Source organism: Protopterus annectens, chromosome 11.part0, assembly GCF_019279795.1.
Source record: "Protopterus annectens isolate FY-2018-M chromosome 11.part0, PAN1.0, whole genome shotgun sequence".
Taxonomy (NCBI): domain Eukaryota; kingdom Metazoa; phylum Chordata; order Ceratodontiformes; family Protopteridae; genus Protopterus; species Protopterus annectens.
This window is the reverse complement of record NC_056745.1, coordinates 1235141055-1235161750: the sequence shown is the minus strand read 5'-3', so window position 1 is coordinate 1235161750 and position 20696 is coordinate 1235141055.

The window sequence follows — 20696 nt, the reverse complement described above, 5'->3', positions numbered from 1 at the left end:
TTGCCCTTGAGGAATAAATTGCTTATGTTGCATTAAAAAAATTATAATGCTAGTAATATTGCAATAGGTAATGGATGGCAAACTGATAACAGGTTCATAGTTATTAGGTATCTTCGCCAAGGAGGATTGCAGCATCCATCCCATTCACAACAAAATACAATATCAGCAATGGATTTATTTACTGTGGGAGTAGAACCCACAGCCTTCTGCATCAAAAGCAAGTACATTACCTGTTGTGCTATTTACAATACAAATAAATTCAGCATAAGCAGCACTAAACTTTTGTTCCCCTGCAGCTCTCAGCTCCTTGTAAAACCTACTCAACACTCAGCTGCATCTCTGAACTTTGCAGCACAAGAAATCTGGACAAAGCCAAAATTTATTGGGGGGGGGGGGGGCAAAAGCCCCAAAACCAGGGACACATTTTAAACATTGCTTGGATAATGTTGGAAAGTTGCTAGAATAAAATGCTGTGTTACCACCATACATTTTACTGCCAAGTATTGAACCCAGGTCCCTGTGCAAAACAGCCAGAGCAACATAACACTAATGTAAATCTATTTTTATGAAAAATAAGAAGACTGAAACTTAAATGGCTACCATTTAGTGAATTCAGTTCTCACCATAGCTGTCAACATCTTAGCACAAAACACCTGAACAAAGCCAATAATGGGGGAATACAGTCCCCAAACATATTCAGTGAGTTCAGTTATCACCATAGCTCTCAACCTTGGCACAAAAAACCTGGACTAAGCCAAAATTGGGGGAATACAGTCCAAAAAATAGGAACAAATATCCACTGAGGGTACCATAGTAAACCCACACAAATGGCACCCCAGCCAAGAATCAAACCAGACAACCCATAACTATCAGGCAACACTGCTACCACTGCACCACTGTCTGCTTTAAGTAACAAAAATACAGAAACCACAGATTTTATGAGGAACAGAACAAATATGAGGCAAAAATCTGCAAATGTTTTAGAAATGGTGGTGGGTAGGGAATTCAGGCTCTTGTCACTTGGGCCCAAGGTACAGGGTTCAAACCTTATTCTCTACCCACCACCATGAAGAAACGGGGGCATTATACACACAAACTGAGCTAATACAAATAATATTGACGTGAAAAATATGTAAAACAAAATCAGTGCTATAGCCGGGAAGGGTATATACTCTGTCCCTACTGTACTGTGATTTCAGAGTTGGTATATTTATGTAGCAGGTGGTATGGGGAGCATGGGGAAGCTTCGCCCTGAAAAACATAATTTGTTTTAATATTTTTAGTTTCTGTCAATATTTTGTGCCTAGGAATTTTTCATGTTAGCATTAGATCATTTTAGGTATACCCATATAGATAGATGTAGAACTATAGACATATAGAAATGCACGCACATATACAGTGCTGTTGTGGATTGCATGAATTTTATTCACTTAATTTTAAATATGAAAATGCAGTTTAGTAATCTAGGTCTGGCAGGTAGCTTAGAGGAGTAAAACTATGAGCTGTTATATAGCTACTGCCTGTAGTCAAGGACACAAGGCTTAATTCCTTCCACCTCCATTTATCTGGGCAAGTCAATTAACCAAGTTGTGTTCCTAGGTTGTCCCTGAAAAGTGACACTTGTGTCTAGTGAGCGCATCCAGTTAATAAGTACATACAAAGAAAATAGGTAACATAACAGAAATAGAAACAAATTAACAAAACTCAGATGAGAGCTAAAGAATGAGTTACATACTTCAGTTTATGTATAACAAACTACTGCCTTCCTCTTACAAAAATACAACCATATTTTAGTTCTTGTTTGCAACATTTAGGTAATGAGTCATATATGCTTACCTAATAGCTCCTCATTTAGTGTTAATGTTCATCAGCTGACATTTTACAATGTGGACTCTGAACTGTATATTTGTTATGCATAGGTCATAATTATTGCTTTTAATACATACAATACAATATAAAACTCCATATTATTTACCTTGCTGCAAAATCAATACCTAAGCAATAAACACAAAGCATGAGCAACAGACATATATTTTTAGACTGCAGAGTGCAAATACAAGGTGTCTTTCTGACTTTATTTCAGTACTGTAAAATGGAGTGGTTATCTCTAACAACTATTAGTGGGTATGGCAGGTTGATGTCTCCATGTTACAATCAGAAGGGAAAATACATGGGAAATGTGAGCTGTTTTTGAAGCATGTAAGCCTCACAATGTAAAACTGGTGCAGTGTGTTCTGCCAGGAAAAATGTCGACATTGGAAAAGCTGTGGTTACCAAAGAGTGTTACATTACAGAGATTAAAAGAGTATGTCATAAAGACAGCATTAGAGGGAGACAAGTACTTGAAGAGAAACTGTTGTGGCTGATATGCAGGTATACGTTTTCATTTAGTCTCAGAAGTTCATTCATTCTCCCTTCAGGGCTGTGTGCGAGTTAGAAACTAACATAGAACTCAGTGAGTAGAAGGGCAGATAAATGATTTTTGAATATGATATAACGCAAGTGTACACACATGCGCACACACACTCATACATACACAAATACACAATCACACATACACATACACAAACACACACACACACACACACGCACACACACACCTTGTACAAATGCTGATTGTGAGCTGTACACACACTCCTTACCTGACGGTCATGTCCTGTAGCTGATCGGTCCGTTCTTGGCTCCAAGCGATCCACGAATGACCCAATTGGTCATCCTCCATACTAGCGGTTTCCTCTGATATCCTCCTCCATACTAGCAATCCACCTGTCCTTACTAGCCCGCGCATGTCTCCCGTGATATGTGAGGAGGCTGGAGCCTCCTGCAATTGGCCCAGCCTGTGGGCGATGCAGTCTGGAGACTGTCTGGTTTGTGCTGTCACCACTGCACAGATCTCTGGGTTGGAAGGGTGGAGTTAACTCCCTTCCCTATCTGGACTGCCTAACTAAGCAGTCTGCATGTGTGCTTTGAGTTCTGGTCTGCCTAACACAGCAGCCAGGAACTAAGCACGCATGCGCAGATAGAGTCCGAGAATTTCTGTTTATTTTTTTTTTATTTATATGTTCTACGGGATGGTGGGGGACTGTACACAGGTGGGGGACACATTTTACAGGTGGGAGAGCTGCAGTCCCACAGTCCTATAGCACGAGCCGCCCCTGCTATATTTGTGCCTTTGCCCACATGTCTTGCTCTAAGAGGTTGAGAGGTATTACTGAGCTTCAATAAGGTAACCGCAGTGTACCATACTTGAGAAGAACAGAAATGTATATAAAGTGTTACCTGTGCAAATGTATGTATTAATAGTAGAAGGTGGAAGTCTTGAACATACAGAGATAACTTGCAAAATGTCAAGAAAATAAGCTGCAGTTGTTTTACAAATGTGTTATCTCAGTTGCATTGCATCAAGCTGACATAAATGTCTACAGCTACAGGTTCTTGTGTTGTCATGAAACATAAATAATTACTATTTTGAAAATTTGAGAGTGTTCAACTGTGTTATGAGTTCCCCTTCTACACAAACATATGAGAGATGTGTATTTTTGATGCAGAGATGAGTAAATGTATGTTACTTGCTGTTAGCCTGGGAACTGAAGGCAGCTGACAAAGAGTGATGTTATCTCAGCTAAACCAGCAGAAATGTTGATTATAAACTCCAGACCTGTCTTAGAGAAAGACCTTTGCAGTTCACATGTGTCTTTGTATCTTACATCTACCCATCTGCATTTGCCTTGCTAATAGTAAGGCAATAGGAAAAAAGTGATTTAGTGTACATATATGGGAATATAGTAAAGATTACTTTTGATGGTTTCTGTATTTATTTGAGACTGTCATGCAATGTCATCTAAAATAGTTCCTGTGATTCTGAGCTCTGTAGTTACTTTATTGCTTGAGTATTGTCTTGCTCCTTTATTAATTATTATTAAATATACTTAAACCTTGAAATTTTGGTTGGTCTGTTTAGAGATAAGTAAGCTGTTAATGTACTTGCATATCTATTTAGTGACACTGTATAGCCCACTGCAATAGCCTTGCTCTTTGTCACACTAACCATTTGGATGATAGGCAGAGCAAACAGTAGGACTCATTACACTTTGGTAAGGGCCTTACAGTAGCTGATAAAGAGCTGATTGTGGCAGTCATAACTACCTTTTAGTCTGGGCAGAAGGGGCCATAGCTAGTAAACCTGTGCCAGCATTTCCCAGGAGTGTGTGTGTGTACTTGATTTATAAATCAAATCCAAATTGTGCATGTGTCAGCTACTTGAACAGGGACACAAAGCCCTAGTTGGAAAGAGAGTGTGTTGGAGGTTTTGGCTTGGCCTCTCTGCTGAGATGTTAAGCGTATAGCTGTGTGAGTGGGGAGTTTTATTGGGGATCTGGAAAGATAGGAAGAAACCAGGCCCAGGCTGACTGTGATCTTTGTGTCCTCTGAATGGTAAATGTACCTTACTGTGGGTCTACTTGTCATTCTCCCATTTTATACACCCCTCACTGGTGCTAGTGGTGAGGATTGAGGCTCCTTGATTACTGGGCCAGTGCAGGGGCATCGCACTGACAGTCCATACTGATGAATACAGCTGGAAAATCACATCACGTACTGGCATTGAGCCCCACCCAGTCTGCCAATGTCATACAGGATTATTTCACAGATTGTCCAGGTCTCCCTGCCCATTCCTGACATACTCTGGCTAGGTGAATGTGTACTCCACAACTGTATCTGATTGCCTGACACCTATGGCTAGCATACTTGGCAGGCCCCTGCAGCAGGACAGCAGGTTATAAGTAGTAGTAGTGGGGGTATGCTGGCTCTGGCTCAGCAGCAGATAGTACATACTGAGATATCCATGTACTATTAGTGTGGCCCCAGGGGACTGGCATATCACAGACGCATTGCCCAACCTCTGTGGACAACCATCATGTATTGTCCAACTGGTGTGCAGGAATACACATTTGTCTGACAGGGGGTTCTACATTTATCAGTCATGTGTACCCATTCTGCAAACATCTGGGTACTGCAGATGTCAGACACCTATGAGCAGTTCAACACATATACACTAATCTCTGTTATTCTGTACCGCAGATGTTCCTGGAATGTCCACATGCACTTGAGGTAGCACTCACCTATTTGTCAGTTGTAGGCTGGATGACATGGTACTGTAACATTGCCCATAGGGCACACCCAGCAGTCAATGGCAGTGATGTGTGTGGACACATAACAACACAGTCCATCACAGCAGTCAGGCTATTTCGGGTAGTCCTGGTACCATATCAGGTTACTAAGCTATGGGCCCTGAGCAGACATATGCCTAGACCACATGTTAGCCCATGTGTATGCAAGACAGCACCTGATGTTCCTGTGCAGCAAGGACACAGGTAGTATCCCAAGGGTGTATGTGCTGTTAACCATCCAGCTGACCAGATTACATCTGCAAAGGTTTAGGTAGCAACCCTGCCTGATGTGGACAGGGTGCCCATTCCACCGAAGGGTGCTTGTGTGCGACACACATGTGAGCTGTCAACAAGGCCAGTCCAGATCACTCACCAAATTGATAGTGTGTGTGTGTGTGTGTGTGTGTGTGTGTGTGTGTGTGTGTGTGTGTGTGTGTGTGTGTGTGTGTGTGTGTGTGTGTGCGTGTGTGCGTGTGTGCGTGTGTGTGTTTGTGTGTGTTAACACAGTGGAGCATGGCTTGCACTCATGCAGCAGTCCCAGCAATGTGGAGTCTGTGATTGTCTTGCATGCCACAGTGACGTCACTCCTGAGGAGTATGTATGACACCGGGTAAAGGGTTAGCCTTATAGCCTATAGGTGTACGGTAGATGTTTGATAGCCTGGTATTCCCTGCTGGGGAATTATTGTAATGTCCCCAGCTGCTGAATGTGCTGTCTGATGTGAATGATGAATGGGGGATTATGCACATTAATGGTCCTCATTGGGGGGAACATGAATCATCAGGATTAGGAGGGCAATGCATGCTGTAATGCCAGTATGTTGACAATGCCTACACACATACTGTGCTGATAGATGGCAGGGGTATAATGTGGGTGTTAGTGGTGGATAATGCTAGCAAATGTGGATGTGCATGGTCTGTGCATAATGGTGGCCAATGTATGTTGTCATGTGATGTGTTCCCCTGTTCATGTCTTTCAGGTGGGATGTACCGCAGATGGCACCCGGCCTTATCAGGAGCCAAGACTGTGGCAATCATTGATGCCCTCAGACTCCATCACAAGGTACTGTTGGGAAGGAACCGGCAAAACCTGCAGGAACGCACTGCCCTGTGGGCAGAACTGATAGCGACTGTCAACAATGTTGGCCACTGGGACAGGAGCTAGGAATAGGTCTGACACTTTGCCACAGACCTCATCCACAATGCACAGCAAAGGGCTGCAGCTGTGGGCAGGGACTGTGCTGGCACAGGTGCAGGGCTTGCTATGCAAGCACTATTCACAGCCATGGAGGAGTTTCTTGCAAACATTGGTGCAGCCAACTCATCCCAGGAAACAGTCACAACATATGTCATGGAGGTGGATGGCACAGAGTCAACAGCCAAGGAGCATTCAGGTAAGGTCCCAGTGAACATCACTTCAATAATGTTGCATTCATAGTGGCAGCCTTTGCATAGCTGGATGTATATGTTAGGTCAAACTGCATTTATGAGTGGGGATTTATAATGCACACAACTGCACACCTATTGTGAATGTCAGTAAATTGGGTAGTATCACAGCTTGTGGTGTACATGTTCAGAAATGCACATATTATCCGTACCAATGCCACATGTGGGTGTGCTGACAATACCTCTCCCTCACAACTACATAGGTACCTCTGGTATGGGTGGGGAATAGTTACCTGAAGCCGGTGAGTGTGGAACTGTCTTGTTGTGGCTCACCAATATCCTAGGCATGTTAAGGGTAGTTTTCCATCCACACAACTGTTACACTTAGCCATATTGCAATATGTGCATACTCACTTGTGGTGGGGTTAACTGCAGTGAATCACACTGGTCATCACAGGCGCCTATTCTTAGGTGCTGTAACATACTGGCACATCCGTTTGTATAGGTTTAGCCACTTGCTGTACAGGGGTACATTAGCATTGTGTACACAGGTGCACTGTGTGTTAGGTGAAAGTGCATCACATACTCCCACTCCTCATGTATCTCACAGGTGTATAGTTTTAGCAACATTAATTGGACATAGCTGCACTGCATGCTGTTGAGGGCCTATGCACAGCGTAGTCCACACAGAAAAAACAGGAATGCAGCTCGAGTTAATTGACCCCAAAGAAAATAGCAGCATACAACAACACACAGAACTTCAGGGATCATAAGCAAAGTAGAAGAAAACAGCTTTTGTTCAGCTCAGTTCGTAGATTCAAGATACTTTATTTGGTAAGAGCTTTCATGGGAATGACTCCCACTTCTTCAGACCATTCAATAAAATACACTTAAAGCCACTCCATTTATATAGTGAACCTTAATTGGTATCAATAAAATCATGAATACACCATTTTCCAGTCTTAAAGTAATAAGCACACCCTAATATATTCTTATTAAACTTTTGTTCATATAAATCCTCTTTCTAAGTGCGTATACAGACAAAACCATGTTTGAAACACATATATAGACTACATATATGTGCAGTTGCATCTATCATTTCTCACTTTCTATAAAATATCTTTTATTATCACAGACTCATGATAGTCCCAAAATTCTATACACAAATATATATCAGATCATATGTAAATAGATGTATAAAGTCTATATATGCCATAAAGATACTACTACAATTTTTCACTAACAGTAAAAATGCACATTAACAATAAAATACATGATAATCTTAAGCATGAGAATAAAACTAAAAATAAAATACATCCTATTATTTATGAAGGCTCCTATTCTTCAAAATAGTCTTCAGGGGAACTCATGGCACACATGGGGTTGTTGGGGGCTGAATCTGTACCACTGGTTGACATCCAACTTCCAGCCACAATGTCCCTGCACACAGTCAGTATGCCCACACATACCCAATCCCCAGCAGCCACAGATATTGGACAGTTGGAGGGTGGTGGCATTGAACAGGGTAGTGAGGCGATTATGGGATCTGTGACTGTCAGCAATAGCCATAGCCAGAGATCTGGTGAGGTCCCACACAGGCAGATTGACAGGGGTGCTTAAAGGAGGACTGCTGCTCAGCCAGCACCTGTCAGAGGTGTCACAGCAGGTGTCACCCGATGCATGTTTTTGTCCATCCTGGAGGCACAGGCACGTTGTGAATGGTACACCAGATAGATTCTCAGGGTCATGGATACAACACTTCCTGCCATGCATGATGACCTCCATAGCACTGGTGATGTCATATGTCATTTTGCTGATGTTGTGGATAGATGGTGGGGTGAGACTTTGTCAGTGTTCAAAAGTGCAATGTCTGTGCTTGAACATGTGGTGAGAGTAGGGGATAAGACACTTGGACATAGGTTAGAACCAACATCAGCTGAGAGCCCACATGGGTGTGCACATCCACACTCCCATAGTGACAGTACCACCAGCACTATCAAAGGGAGGATGCTGTCCACACCACAACATAGCAGGTCATGGGCACATGGTCCTGGTCAGTCCTGTAAGCGACAGGGATCCAGCAGACAACAGTCACAATCAGAGAGTAGTATCACATCTGGCCTTGGGCCTGGTGCTGCCAGTGATACTCCTGGCAGAACTAGTTCCCATGTCCATGGCCAGAGACGGTGAACTGTACATCCTGCCATGTATGGTCCACAGCTGTCAAACATACCCTCGTGTAGGGCTAGCACATAGCTTGATTGTGTGCATACACACACTCATATATCCCTATCACATTCAGGTCACCACCAGACACATACAGCTTCTCTTCACGGTCCAGTTGAATACCACCTCTCCAGATACCCACACATACACACACACACACACACACACACACACACACACACACACACACACACACACACACACACACGCACAATGTCAACTGTATAACCTAACCTAGGCCTTTGGCAACCCCACACCACACCCTGTGCATGTGATGATACCTGTGCCACACCCCTGTTATCCATACCATCTATGCAGGGACATGCTAATATGTATCTGATGCACAGGGTGACTATAGTACAGGTAATGCCAGTGTGTAGTGTAGTAATGTTATGCTGTGTAAGGTGCAGTCTGCTGGCAATTATCATGGGTACACATTAAAGTATATGTACCTATCTGCCATGATGCATTATTGCTGTTAGTACTACTGACTGACTGTTGTCTCACATACCTTATTCTGTTTCTGTTCCAAGTGTCTGTGTGTGTACAGCCTCGGAAGCTGTTAACATTACTGAAGCTGAGTATGGCAGAGTGGAAACACAGTGACCATTTCATCATCAAGGTATGGCTGTATAGGTACATGATTACCTAGGTACGTATGCATGCAACAGTGTGTGAGGGACAAAGGGGACAGACAGCATAACCTTGCATGCATACCTCTTGACACAGCTAGCTGGCCTTCACAAATGTCACCTGGGTGTTCATAGGACCACAGGTTCATAGATACAGAGGAAACTACTAGAGTACTGACCCTGGGTCCCTCACATGCTTAACCATTATTTTATCCCCAACAGAATCATCAGTCAGCACCTGTTACCCCTGCCATTGCTTGACACAGGTTAAACCCTAGGGACAGATGCATTTTATCACCTTCACTCAACCTTGATGCAGTTGATGAGAGTATACATGGTACTGTGTTTGACATATTTGGGGAGTATAGTCGTGACACAGGGCAGCGTTTGGTAGCCAAACCTAACTCTCCCGCATGTGTTTCTGCTATCTCACATGCAAGTCAGGCTTCTTGTGAGGGTAATGCACAGAGTTCTACTTTCATACATGGGCCAGATGTTGAAGGGCTGAGCACAACATTGCCATCTTGCCATGCCACAGACACCTGTAGACCATCTTGCCATGCCACAGACACCTGTAGACAACCTGACCCATAACCAGTGGGGCAGAACTGATTACAGGCTGCCTGCATGGAACAGGTGTTGAGGACCATGGCTGACCTTTGTGGGTGTTAACATAGCCTTTACAGTTTTTGCAGATGTCTGCATAGGTGCATAGCAGACCATCCATGCTGCTAATGTATTGTTGTACTGACTGAGGACTATTCAGAGGTTATGTTCACCTTTTGTCTGGATAATGTCCCTTTACCTATGTAGTGAACGAAAGACAAGCAATTCCTGACATCTGTACTACTCGTTGCCTGTATGCAACATAGTTACCATTTTGAGTACCCAGGTCTGTCATTGCAGTCTGTGTGTTTGTGGGGTCAGTGCTGATGTGGGAAATAATTGGGACATATCCTTGCTGTATGGCATGCTGACACTGATGTCTGCATTCAGCTAAAGGCCAGGACCTTGACACCATTCCATACCCATTGTATGGCCCATTGCAGTGTATTAAAAGCAGTTGTAGCTCAATGACAGACTGCACAATACTTACAGCTGACACAGCTTTAGGCTGTACCTACATATGTGGATGGTGGCAGTTAGCATTTATGCCTATATACATGTGGGTTATTGGGGGTAGTAGGTAGTCACAGGGCCTTCGCATGTCTGCATATTGCACACACATAGGCAACACAGATTTTAGTTGCCACCTTATCAAATGTGAACTGTACGACACATCTTGTAGTAACAGCTGGCAGAACATATCATACCCATGGCTAATGCAACACACAGGACTTTCTTTGGTTTGCTACTATGACACCTTATTTGTGTGACATTACTTTAGCTTATGCTATTTGCCATAACATAAAGGTGCTTATGATTTGCAATAGCTCTAACTGTATGAAATGTCTGTTGCCCTACACTCCTGGGATTTATTTAATGTTTCAGTTGTTGTCACAGGTCACTGGACTGCAACCTACAGGGTGGGTACAGATGGCGGCCCTATGTAGGACCTCTGCATAAGTCTTCAGATTGTCTTGATGTTGAACACATATTTTTTTCCATCTGTTATAACATTGTGGGTTTTATGGCAAACTGTTTGAAAATCATGACAGAATAACATTACAGATTAATGGCAGATATTGTCATGTAACAACACACACCCTTTGGAAAGTGCATTCAAATGCATGACCTGTTCTGGGATTTACTTTCCATGTATGTCACAGTAATATATGATGGTTGTGCTCAATGTTTGGTCTTTGCCCTACTTTTCCATATGTCTTTAACCAGACATGTTTCTGTGAGGGGTTGAGAGGAAAGCTGGTGGCCATAACACAGTTAGACAGCTGCAAGGGGATACACATGCACACACACAGACACATACACACACACACACACACACACACACACACACACACACACACACACACACACACACACATACATGACCTGCACTAGTAGACAGAAGAACCTCTACCTGCCTAGTTTTACAAATGATACTACTATATACATAACACAAGCACCACTGAGCTAGTATAGTGCTGCAGTGTCTGCCACTGGGGAGTTCACAGGCCCTTAACATGGTAGATTCATCTGAAACACACACACACACACTTCTGCATGGGGACATGCATCAAAACACACATGCCCACAGAGTTGACGCTTTTTAGATTAGATGACCTATCTAGTTATGTACAATACAGACTGACATGACTATTGCAAGCACCACAGTGTCTTTGTGTTTGGAAATGTGTAACTGTGCTGTAGCAGAGTTAGCTATACAGAAATTCAAACCCCTACCTTCCTACTTGTATGTACTATACTGCTGCTACTTATCACATGCCCCACAGAGCTTATACACATAGAAAGTGTCCAGCAGTGGATCTAAGGTTGATGACATGAACAGGCCCCTTAAAGTAATGCAATGGGGCACCAGGGTGAAACAGGCCTCAAAATGGTATAACCAACACACACACACACATGGGATATGGTTCTCACACAAACACAGACACAGTTGCCAGTGCCAACAATAGAACACTTACCTATCTAGTTATTTGTATTACAATACTACATAGTTATCACACAAGCCACACACCTTATAAGGCTTAAGGGTGTCCAGAATTACTTCTAAGGTGATTGACAGCAGGCCTTGTAGAGTTGGGTAATGGGAAGTGTACTGGGTGGAGCAGGCCTCAAAATGGTATAACTAACACACACACACACACACACACACACACACACACACACACACACACACACACACACACACACATACACACACACACACACACACACACACACACACACACACACACACACACACACACACACACACACACACACACACAGGAGATATGTTCCTCAGACATACACACAGTTACCAGTGCTGAGATTAGAACCCCTCCTTATCTAGTTATTTATATTATAGTGCTACGTAGTTATCACACATGACATGGAGCTTACAGAGCTGAAGAGTGTCCAAAGGTAGTTCTTAGGTAAATGACATCAGCAAGCCTGCAAAATAGGGCAATGGGATGTGTACTGGGTGGGAAAGGCCTCAAAATAGTTTAACCTACACACACACACACACACACACACACACACACACACACACACACACACACACACACGCACACACACACACACACACACACAATTACCATTGCTGAGATTAGAACCCCTACCTGTCTAGTTATTTGTACTATAGTGCTAAACAGTTATCACACACCATGGAGCTTATAGAGTTAACGAATGTCCAAAGGTACTTCTAAGGTGAATGACATCAGCAGGCCTTGTAAAGTAGGGCAATGGGAAGTGTACTGGGTAAGAAAGGTCTCAAAATACTTTAAGCTAAAACCACACACAATTGCCAGTGCTGAGATTAGAAGCTCTACCACCTATCTAGTTATTTGTATTATAGAGTTATCACACGTGCCACAGAGCTTATAGGGCTGACAAGTGTCCAAAGGTACTTCTAAGGTGAATGACATCAGCAGTTCTTGTAAAGTAGGGCAATGGGAAGTGTACTGGGAGGAAAAGGCCTCAAAAAACTTTAATCTACAAACCCACATGCACAATTGTCAGTGCTGAGATTAAAACTCCTACCTATTGAGTTATTTGTATTATAGTGCTATGTAGTTATCACACATGCCACAGAGCTTACAGTACTAAAGAGTGTCCAAAGGTACTTATAAGGTGAATGACATCAATAGGCCTTGTAAATTAAGGTAATGGGAAGTGTACTGCGTGGGTAAGGCCTCAATAATCTTTAACATACAAACACACACACACACACACACACACACACACACACACACACACACACACACACACACAAAGGTGGGTTATGTCAGATTATAATGTGTGACTCACTACTATTACACAATGGCGCTCACCTACATATTGACACATGCCTCTAGTTAAAACTGGTGCACAGTTATCTGCAGCAGGACATCACTCTAAGCCTTCAGGGTGTCTCTCTCTCTCTCTCTCTCTCTCTCTCTCTATTACTCTCTCTTTCTGTCTGTGTCTCCCTCTCTCTCCCACTCTCTCTCTCTCTCACGGTCTGTCTCTGTCTCTCCCCCTGTCTCTGCTGTGTATGATTTATATATTTGTATATGTTGTCCATATATATGTATGTGTATCATACTCAACAGATGCAGATATATCACATATGGGCCCACCTACAGATCGCTGAGGGTAATCATGTGTGATGGGAATGGGGACAGACAGTTAAGATGTACATAGCTGTCTGTATGCAAAGATATATATGCACAATACAGTTGTGTAGTCCGATGTGAGTTTAGACATGGGCTGTAATTCTCTAAGTGTAGGAGCATGCCCAGTATGACCTTTGATAGTAAGAGTGGGATTCCATTCCAGAGATAGATGTCCTCCCATCCAGGGTTTTGTGTACTACAGCCATACCTCTCAACCTCTTAAGTGCAATAAATCTGGACAAAGCCTGTCAAAATGGGGAGACAATAGGGCAAACATAGGGCCATATTTTAAATATTGCTCTAATTAACTTAAGCATTTATTTTAGCATACATTTTCTGAAGGACATGAGGTCTGAAACTGAAATGTATGTCATTATTTACTGACATAAATCCTCAGATCATCCCAGTGATTTACCAGAAAAATACAAACTTTATGAGGAACAGACCAAAACTATCAGCCAAAAATCTGTACATTCTATGAAAATCTGTGCAGTTGAGAGGTATGCAGTTGATTGGCTGATGAAGCAGTGTAAATAGTCCAGCACCTCAGTGATATACTGGTTGAGGATCTCCTGGTTGTGTGGTATCCTTAACTGAAAAATTATATCCTGGTGTTGGTACAGAGTGCATTGGACTGAGCAGAGTTTTCCATAATATGTGTGGTATATTCCACATAGCACTGTAATTTCCTGTTATGGCAGTGGCAGAGCAGTATAATGTGGTGAACCACTTTCAGACATTTGTTTATAGGTTCATAGGAGGTTACTAGGCTATTGGCCCTGAGGCCCTTATAACCCTAGCAGACAAGACTGTAGGCCATGTTTAGACATGTCAGCACTCAGAGCCCCTGTCCAGCAGGGATGCAGGTGGAATCCCAGGAGTGTATTTTCTGTTTCCCATCTAGTTATTCATGGTGCACTTAAAAGGGCTATTGAGATACTCTGCTTGATGTGGACAAGGAGTATATTCCACAGATGGGGAAGTCTGTGGGACACATATCTGTCATGCCAACAAGTCCTACTGATATCACAGACCAGGTTGATGCTGTGCCTACAGATTGCTTGAGTGGAGCTTGACTTCCAGATATGTAACAGTCCCATCAAGTCAGGGTCTGGATTGCTTTGTATGCCAGACAGAGGTAAACTCTGAAGAGTCTGTATGAAACCGAGTAGAGGGACAGTGCTTTTAGCCTATCTGTGTAGGGTAGGTGTTTGAGGCCCTAGATTCTCCAGGTGAGGAACTGCTGTGGTCTCTCCAGTTGCTGCGCGTGCTTTGTGAGGTAAATGCTGAAGGGGGCATCGTACTCAATAATTGGCCTTATAAGGGTAGAATACTTGGATCTTATGACCTCTTTGTCCCTGGATGAGATACCCTTACTTATGATGTGGGCCATGTAGAAAGCTTTCCGTACAATGGTAGCAACATGGTGGTCAGAAGTCAGGTTGCTATCAACCTGGGTGACCAAATCCCTCAGTACTAATTGTGTACTTAGGACATTGTTGTTAATGTGATAATATGTGGGACACCACTCTCCCCAAAGAGGATGATAATGCATTTTCCTGACATTCAACTTGAGGCCATTTTCCTGACATTCAACTTGAGGCCATGAAAACAGTCATTTGTTTGTTTGAGACCGTCTTGGAGGATGTTCACATCACTTGAGGAATTGATGACTATGCCCAGCTTGCAGTCATCTGCAAACTTGGTCAGCCATAGGCCACTGATTTTGGCCTGCACCTCAGAGAAGTATATCCTGTATAACAGAGGCCCCAAAACTGATCCCTGGGGTACGCCACTCCATACCTGTCAACTGTGCAAATTTTCTCAGAATGTCCAGATTTTTACCTCATATTTTTGGTCTGTTCCTCATAAAATTTAGGTTTTCTGACAAATCATTGAGGATTGAAGTCAGAAATTAATGATATACATTTAAGTTTCAGACTTCATACTCTTCAGAAAATCCATGTTAATTTAAAACCTATTATTCTATCAACTAGCTAAGTTTGTAAGAGCAATATTTAAAAATTGTCCCTAATTTTGAACCTTTTCCCCCGTATTATTTATGGCTTTGTCCACATTTCTTGCTCTAAGAGGTTGAGAGGTATGTATCACTTGTTACAGGTCTACCGCTTGAGTTGGCTACCCCTATTATGATTATATGGGTTCTGTCAGTGAACCAGTTTGCTACTCATCTGGTAACTTATGGATTGATGCCTAGCTGACAGAGTTTATCTACTATAGTCAAGTGGGGAATAGTGTCAAAGGCTTTGGCCAAGTCAATGTGGATGGTGTGCACAGTCTTTCCCTTGTCCATAGCTTTGGTGGCTGTCTTAAAGAAGTGTACCAGATTTAACAGACATACCCCCCCTGACTAGGCCAAAGTGTATCGGGTTAAGTATTTGGAGTTTGCCAATGTCCCTTTTACTCAAGTCCATGATAATCCATGCATGGCCTTGCAGATCAAGCTAGTTAGGCTGATGTGTCCATAATTTCCTGGATCAATGGACGCTCCACCTTTGTGTAAAGGGATGACAGTGGCTGTCCTCCACTCAGCTGGGACAAAGCCAGTACTCAGGCTTTTGTTCACTAGGGTGCCTAATGATGCTGCAAGTTCATGCCTGAGTTCATGTAGGATACAGCCTGGGTTGTTGTCGGGTCCGATGGAGGCTGTCTAGTTTGCCTTTGAGAGGGCAGTGATGACCTCTTCCCTAGAGATAAGGGGTGGGAGTGCAGATACTGAGGATGTCCAGATTTACTGATGGGAGGGAAGAGGGGAGATGTTTCTGCTGAATCTGTCAGCCAGTAGATTGGCTATATCTACAGCATTTATGTATGTGGTGAACTTGACCACCAGTTCTGAACAGATCTGGGAGCTTCCTTTGAGACTGCAGACATATGTGAAGAAGGCCTTATGATTGTTTCTAGTAGATGTGGGCAATTTGGACTCTAAGTTGCCTTTAGAGGATTTCACTGGTGTTCTTATTTGCATGTTCAGGCTAAGGAGAGAATGATTCCAATTGGACACCTGCTCCTTCTTTGTCCTGGACATCATTTTTTTCCTTTTGTTATACACTTTCTTTATTGCAGATGTCCACCAGACAGGTTTACTCTACCTTGTGGAGGATGATGTTGCCCTGTCAGGTATTCCTGATTCCATGCATCTATACATATGCTTGTATAGTACTTTGGTGTACATTTGGATGTTGGTGCCTGTTCCTACAGTGGGGGAGGGGGCTGTGCAGCTGCTTATACTATCCCTCAGGTGGATATAATCAGCTTTGGAGAATTTGTCTTTTTACCATAGCTATAGATGGGACAGGGGAGATGGTGATATTGAATGTGACTGCTTTTTTGTTGGACATAGCCAGAAAAGATGATACCATAGGGGTGCTGCAGTGGTTAATCATGTCGGTTACTACCAAGTTCAAGATATGTATCACATATTGTGGGGGTATCAAGTAGCTGTCTTCAGGCATTTGCAATGATAAAATGGGGGAATCTCTGTGCATTTCTGTTCTGGCATGAGTAGTTTTTTCAATCAATGGTTGGGTAATTCAAGTCAGTCAGGAACAGGGTAAAGGATTGAATCTTGATAGATTTGTAAAGGTCTAGATATGTGGAGTTGGTATCCTAAGTCAAATATATGGGCATGTAGCTATGTATAATTTGAATAGGAGTCTTGTTAATGGTTAACTGTACCTGGAGTGTCTCGTGGGCATCAGACTGTTTGACCAGCCTGGAAGTGTCTGTCTATTTACTATATATTTATACTCCACCTCCTTTGGCTTTGCTGACCACATTTCAGGGTCTGGCTGTGTGATAAGATGAGTGACCAGGAAAGGATGGGTTACTCTCCGCAGCTTTGACCCAGGTTTCTGTGATTGCACACATCAGCATCTTCCAGGGTTTAGAATGTTTGCAGTGAGTGCATTTTTATGTTTAGACTTCTAGTGTTTAGCGGCATGACCTTTAATTTGCATTTTGTTGAGAGTTTTATGTTGGTAGTATCAACTTTCCCTAAAAAAGGGCACTATGGGGGAGGCAAGAGCCTTTGCCAGAAGCCTGAAGGCCAAGTGAGACAGATGCAGGCTATCTCTAGCAAAGCAGCATGGTCTGTTGATCATATGTTCCTAGGCTGTGAGGCACTGGATCCCCCTGGGTTGACACCAGAAAGTAAGCCAATTGTTAATGTTAATCATTTTCTGTTTGCATTGAGGCATCATTCTTGGTGATGGTAGAAAGCTGCTTAAACCTAGGGACATACCTGAATGGGACACATATTCAGCAAGCTCAATCATGTCTGTCTTCCTATAGTCCAGGGAGGTACATCTGAAGTCGTTCACACCAACATGGACTAAGACAGAGTCATAACAGTACCTGTTGTGGAGAGACTTAAGAGCATGTGAGTTATGGTGGATTATGGCACCTGACAAACAAGTAACCGTGACTTTCTCCTTATCCAGCCTGAAGAGAGGCACATCTGTGTGTCTCACAATGGAGTCTCCTATAAGTAATATGTTGGGTTTGTGGTAAGGCCTTAGTGGTTGAGAGACATTGGTGTGTGGACTATGCATGGTATGTGGTGTGGAGGTTTATGGTGTTCTTATGTGATTTTGCCTCTGAGGTGTCCTTTGTTTGGGTTTGTTTTTGTTGAGAACCTCCACATATGTGGGTGGATGATGGTAGTTGTAGGTGATGTTTACTGACTCCATACACTGCAGGGAACCTATGTTACTGCACAATTTGTTCTGCTATGCACATTCTCGATTTGTCTGGCCAGTGGTTCCCCTTCCCCTTATATGTGTCTCTTTGTCCTTCTGTAGTCCAGTCAAAGGCTTTGTTGACAGTTGCTGCTGCTATACATTTGTATTTTTGGTGTGAGTGGGGTAGAAGATGTAACAACACACACAGGGTTATGGACTTCACACTCTGAGTGTACCTGTTTAGCAGGTTGTCCATCATTGCACCCCTACATCTGCTGTGGTCCTTAGATGGTTTGTGTTGCAATGTTATTACAAGGCTACGTGTTCGCCCTAGCTGTCAAACCATCACAGACTGACATATGGACAGGCCCATATATGACAGTCAGAGACAGGTCCACACATGTGGACAGGGTGTTAATATTGCTCTGCCAAACATTGACAGTTGGGAGACTGGTTTGGTATTATCTTGCTTTTTCATATGGGTATGATGTCTGCTTCTCCACTGTCTGACATTGATGTTTTCATGTCTACCTTTCTTGTTTTGCAAATAGTTTGGCAGGCAAATGCAATATTATACAAGCAGAACAGATACACGAGGCATACTTTTGGTCCTTCTGTGACACCCTGTCATTCCAGGGGTATGGATGGTGTCCAGTGACATGTTGTCAGTACTGACACAGTAAGGTAGCAGCCATTTATAACCTGGCAGTACAGTGACTTTCAAGAACCTGCTGTCTTACTAGGCACTATGTAGGTTACTCTGAGCTGTGTACTGTCCATATGTGTGGCTCCCTGTCCCTGAATTGTCCAGCCTTCCTGCAGTAACGGATATTGACTTCTGGACAGTGTGTTCAACTCTTACCATAGATGTAGCTGACATGCAAAATAGTTGACACAGAAAGTCTTGAAACATAGACCCTGTCAACCACAGTACTGTACTTAGACCACTAAGCCACAACAGCCAACAGTAAGTGCTGCCTACTTCCTGACAGTATTAACCATGCATAAACAGAGCTCATTGACCCCTGCATATTGTGGACATGCAACAAGTTAAAAAGGTGATTGGGACAGCCCTGGGAATGTATGCTCTTCTCCTATTACCCTACAAACATAAATTGTACTGCATTTCTATGGGATCGTGGGTGTGTTGGGGGAGAGGGGCATACCTCTCAAATGCACAAACTTGTACAGACTGTCCAGATGTTTGATTTACATTTTGGTTCCATTTAGCATAGTATTGTGCTTGTCATGGATAATATTGACATATTACTAAAGACCGAAGGTTAAAAAGTAATGACAGACATTTGAGTTTATTTATTTTTATTTATTTATTTAACATTTGTTAACCGGAAAAGTCCGACTTGGAACAAAGCCAATTTTCAACGTAGGCCCGGGGAGAAAGGCTCCAGATGCATGTCTTTGTAATGTGGGAGGAAACTGGAGCACCCGGAGGAAACCCACACGAATGCAGGGAGGACATGCAGACTCCACACAGAAGGCACCACAGCCGAGAATCAAACCGGAGAACCTCTTGCTGTAAGGCAACAATACAGTTTCAAACTTCTTACCCATCAGAGACTAAGTGCAACTGCAAGACCTGCTGTGATATCACTGTGTAAGTCTGTAAGAGGAATATTTCATCATTGTCCGTATTTGTGTGCCTTTGCCACACATTTATTTATGGCTTTTTACAGCTGACTTGCTTGGAGAGGCTGAGAGGTGTATATGGGACTCCAACATTGACATCCATACATGTGACCTATGACCCCGGAGTTTGTTAGCCCCCACATATACTGCAGTGAGTTTTGTCACCTAGGGGACTACTGCATATTCTAGGGAAGCCAGTATTTGGTGGACATTTCCTGTTGTCTCACATAGCTGTCAGTTTTCTGTTGCTATCCTGGTAGGCCACCCCATTCCCTTACATAAATGCAGTGATACCATAGATATGCTACAACAATGTACAAATCCATTCATTTGTTGTTAAGAAGAGTGACTTACCTTGTGCCTGCAGCAGTTGTGAGGACAGTGCTTCAGGGCTGACTCTGTCAGATGCACGCAGTACACTGCTTAAACATGGTAAGGTTCAGGTAGTGTGATGTGTGTGGCATCCTTTTTACTGTGTGTCTAAGTCAGAGAGAGGTAACAGTTCCTGGATCCCTAGGGTGTCAGTGTATGTGATATGCATTGCCTCTTTGCCAAGGCCAGAGAGTACTGGGCACACCTACATCTGCCTACAGGGACAGGCTCAGGAGGTTCCTCCTCTGTGTCCCCCTGTGCCTGTGGGGACCTTGGCAATGATGGGGGGGGGCTGTGTTGC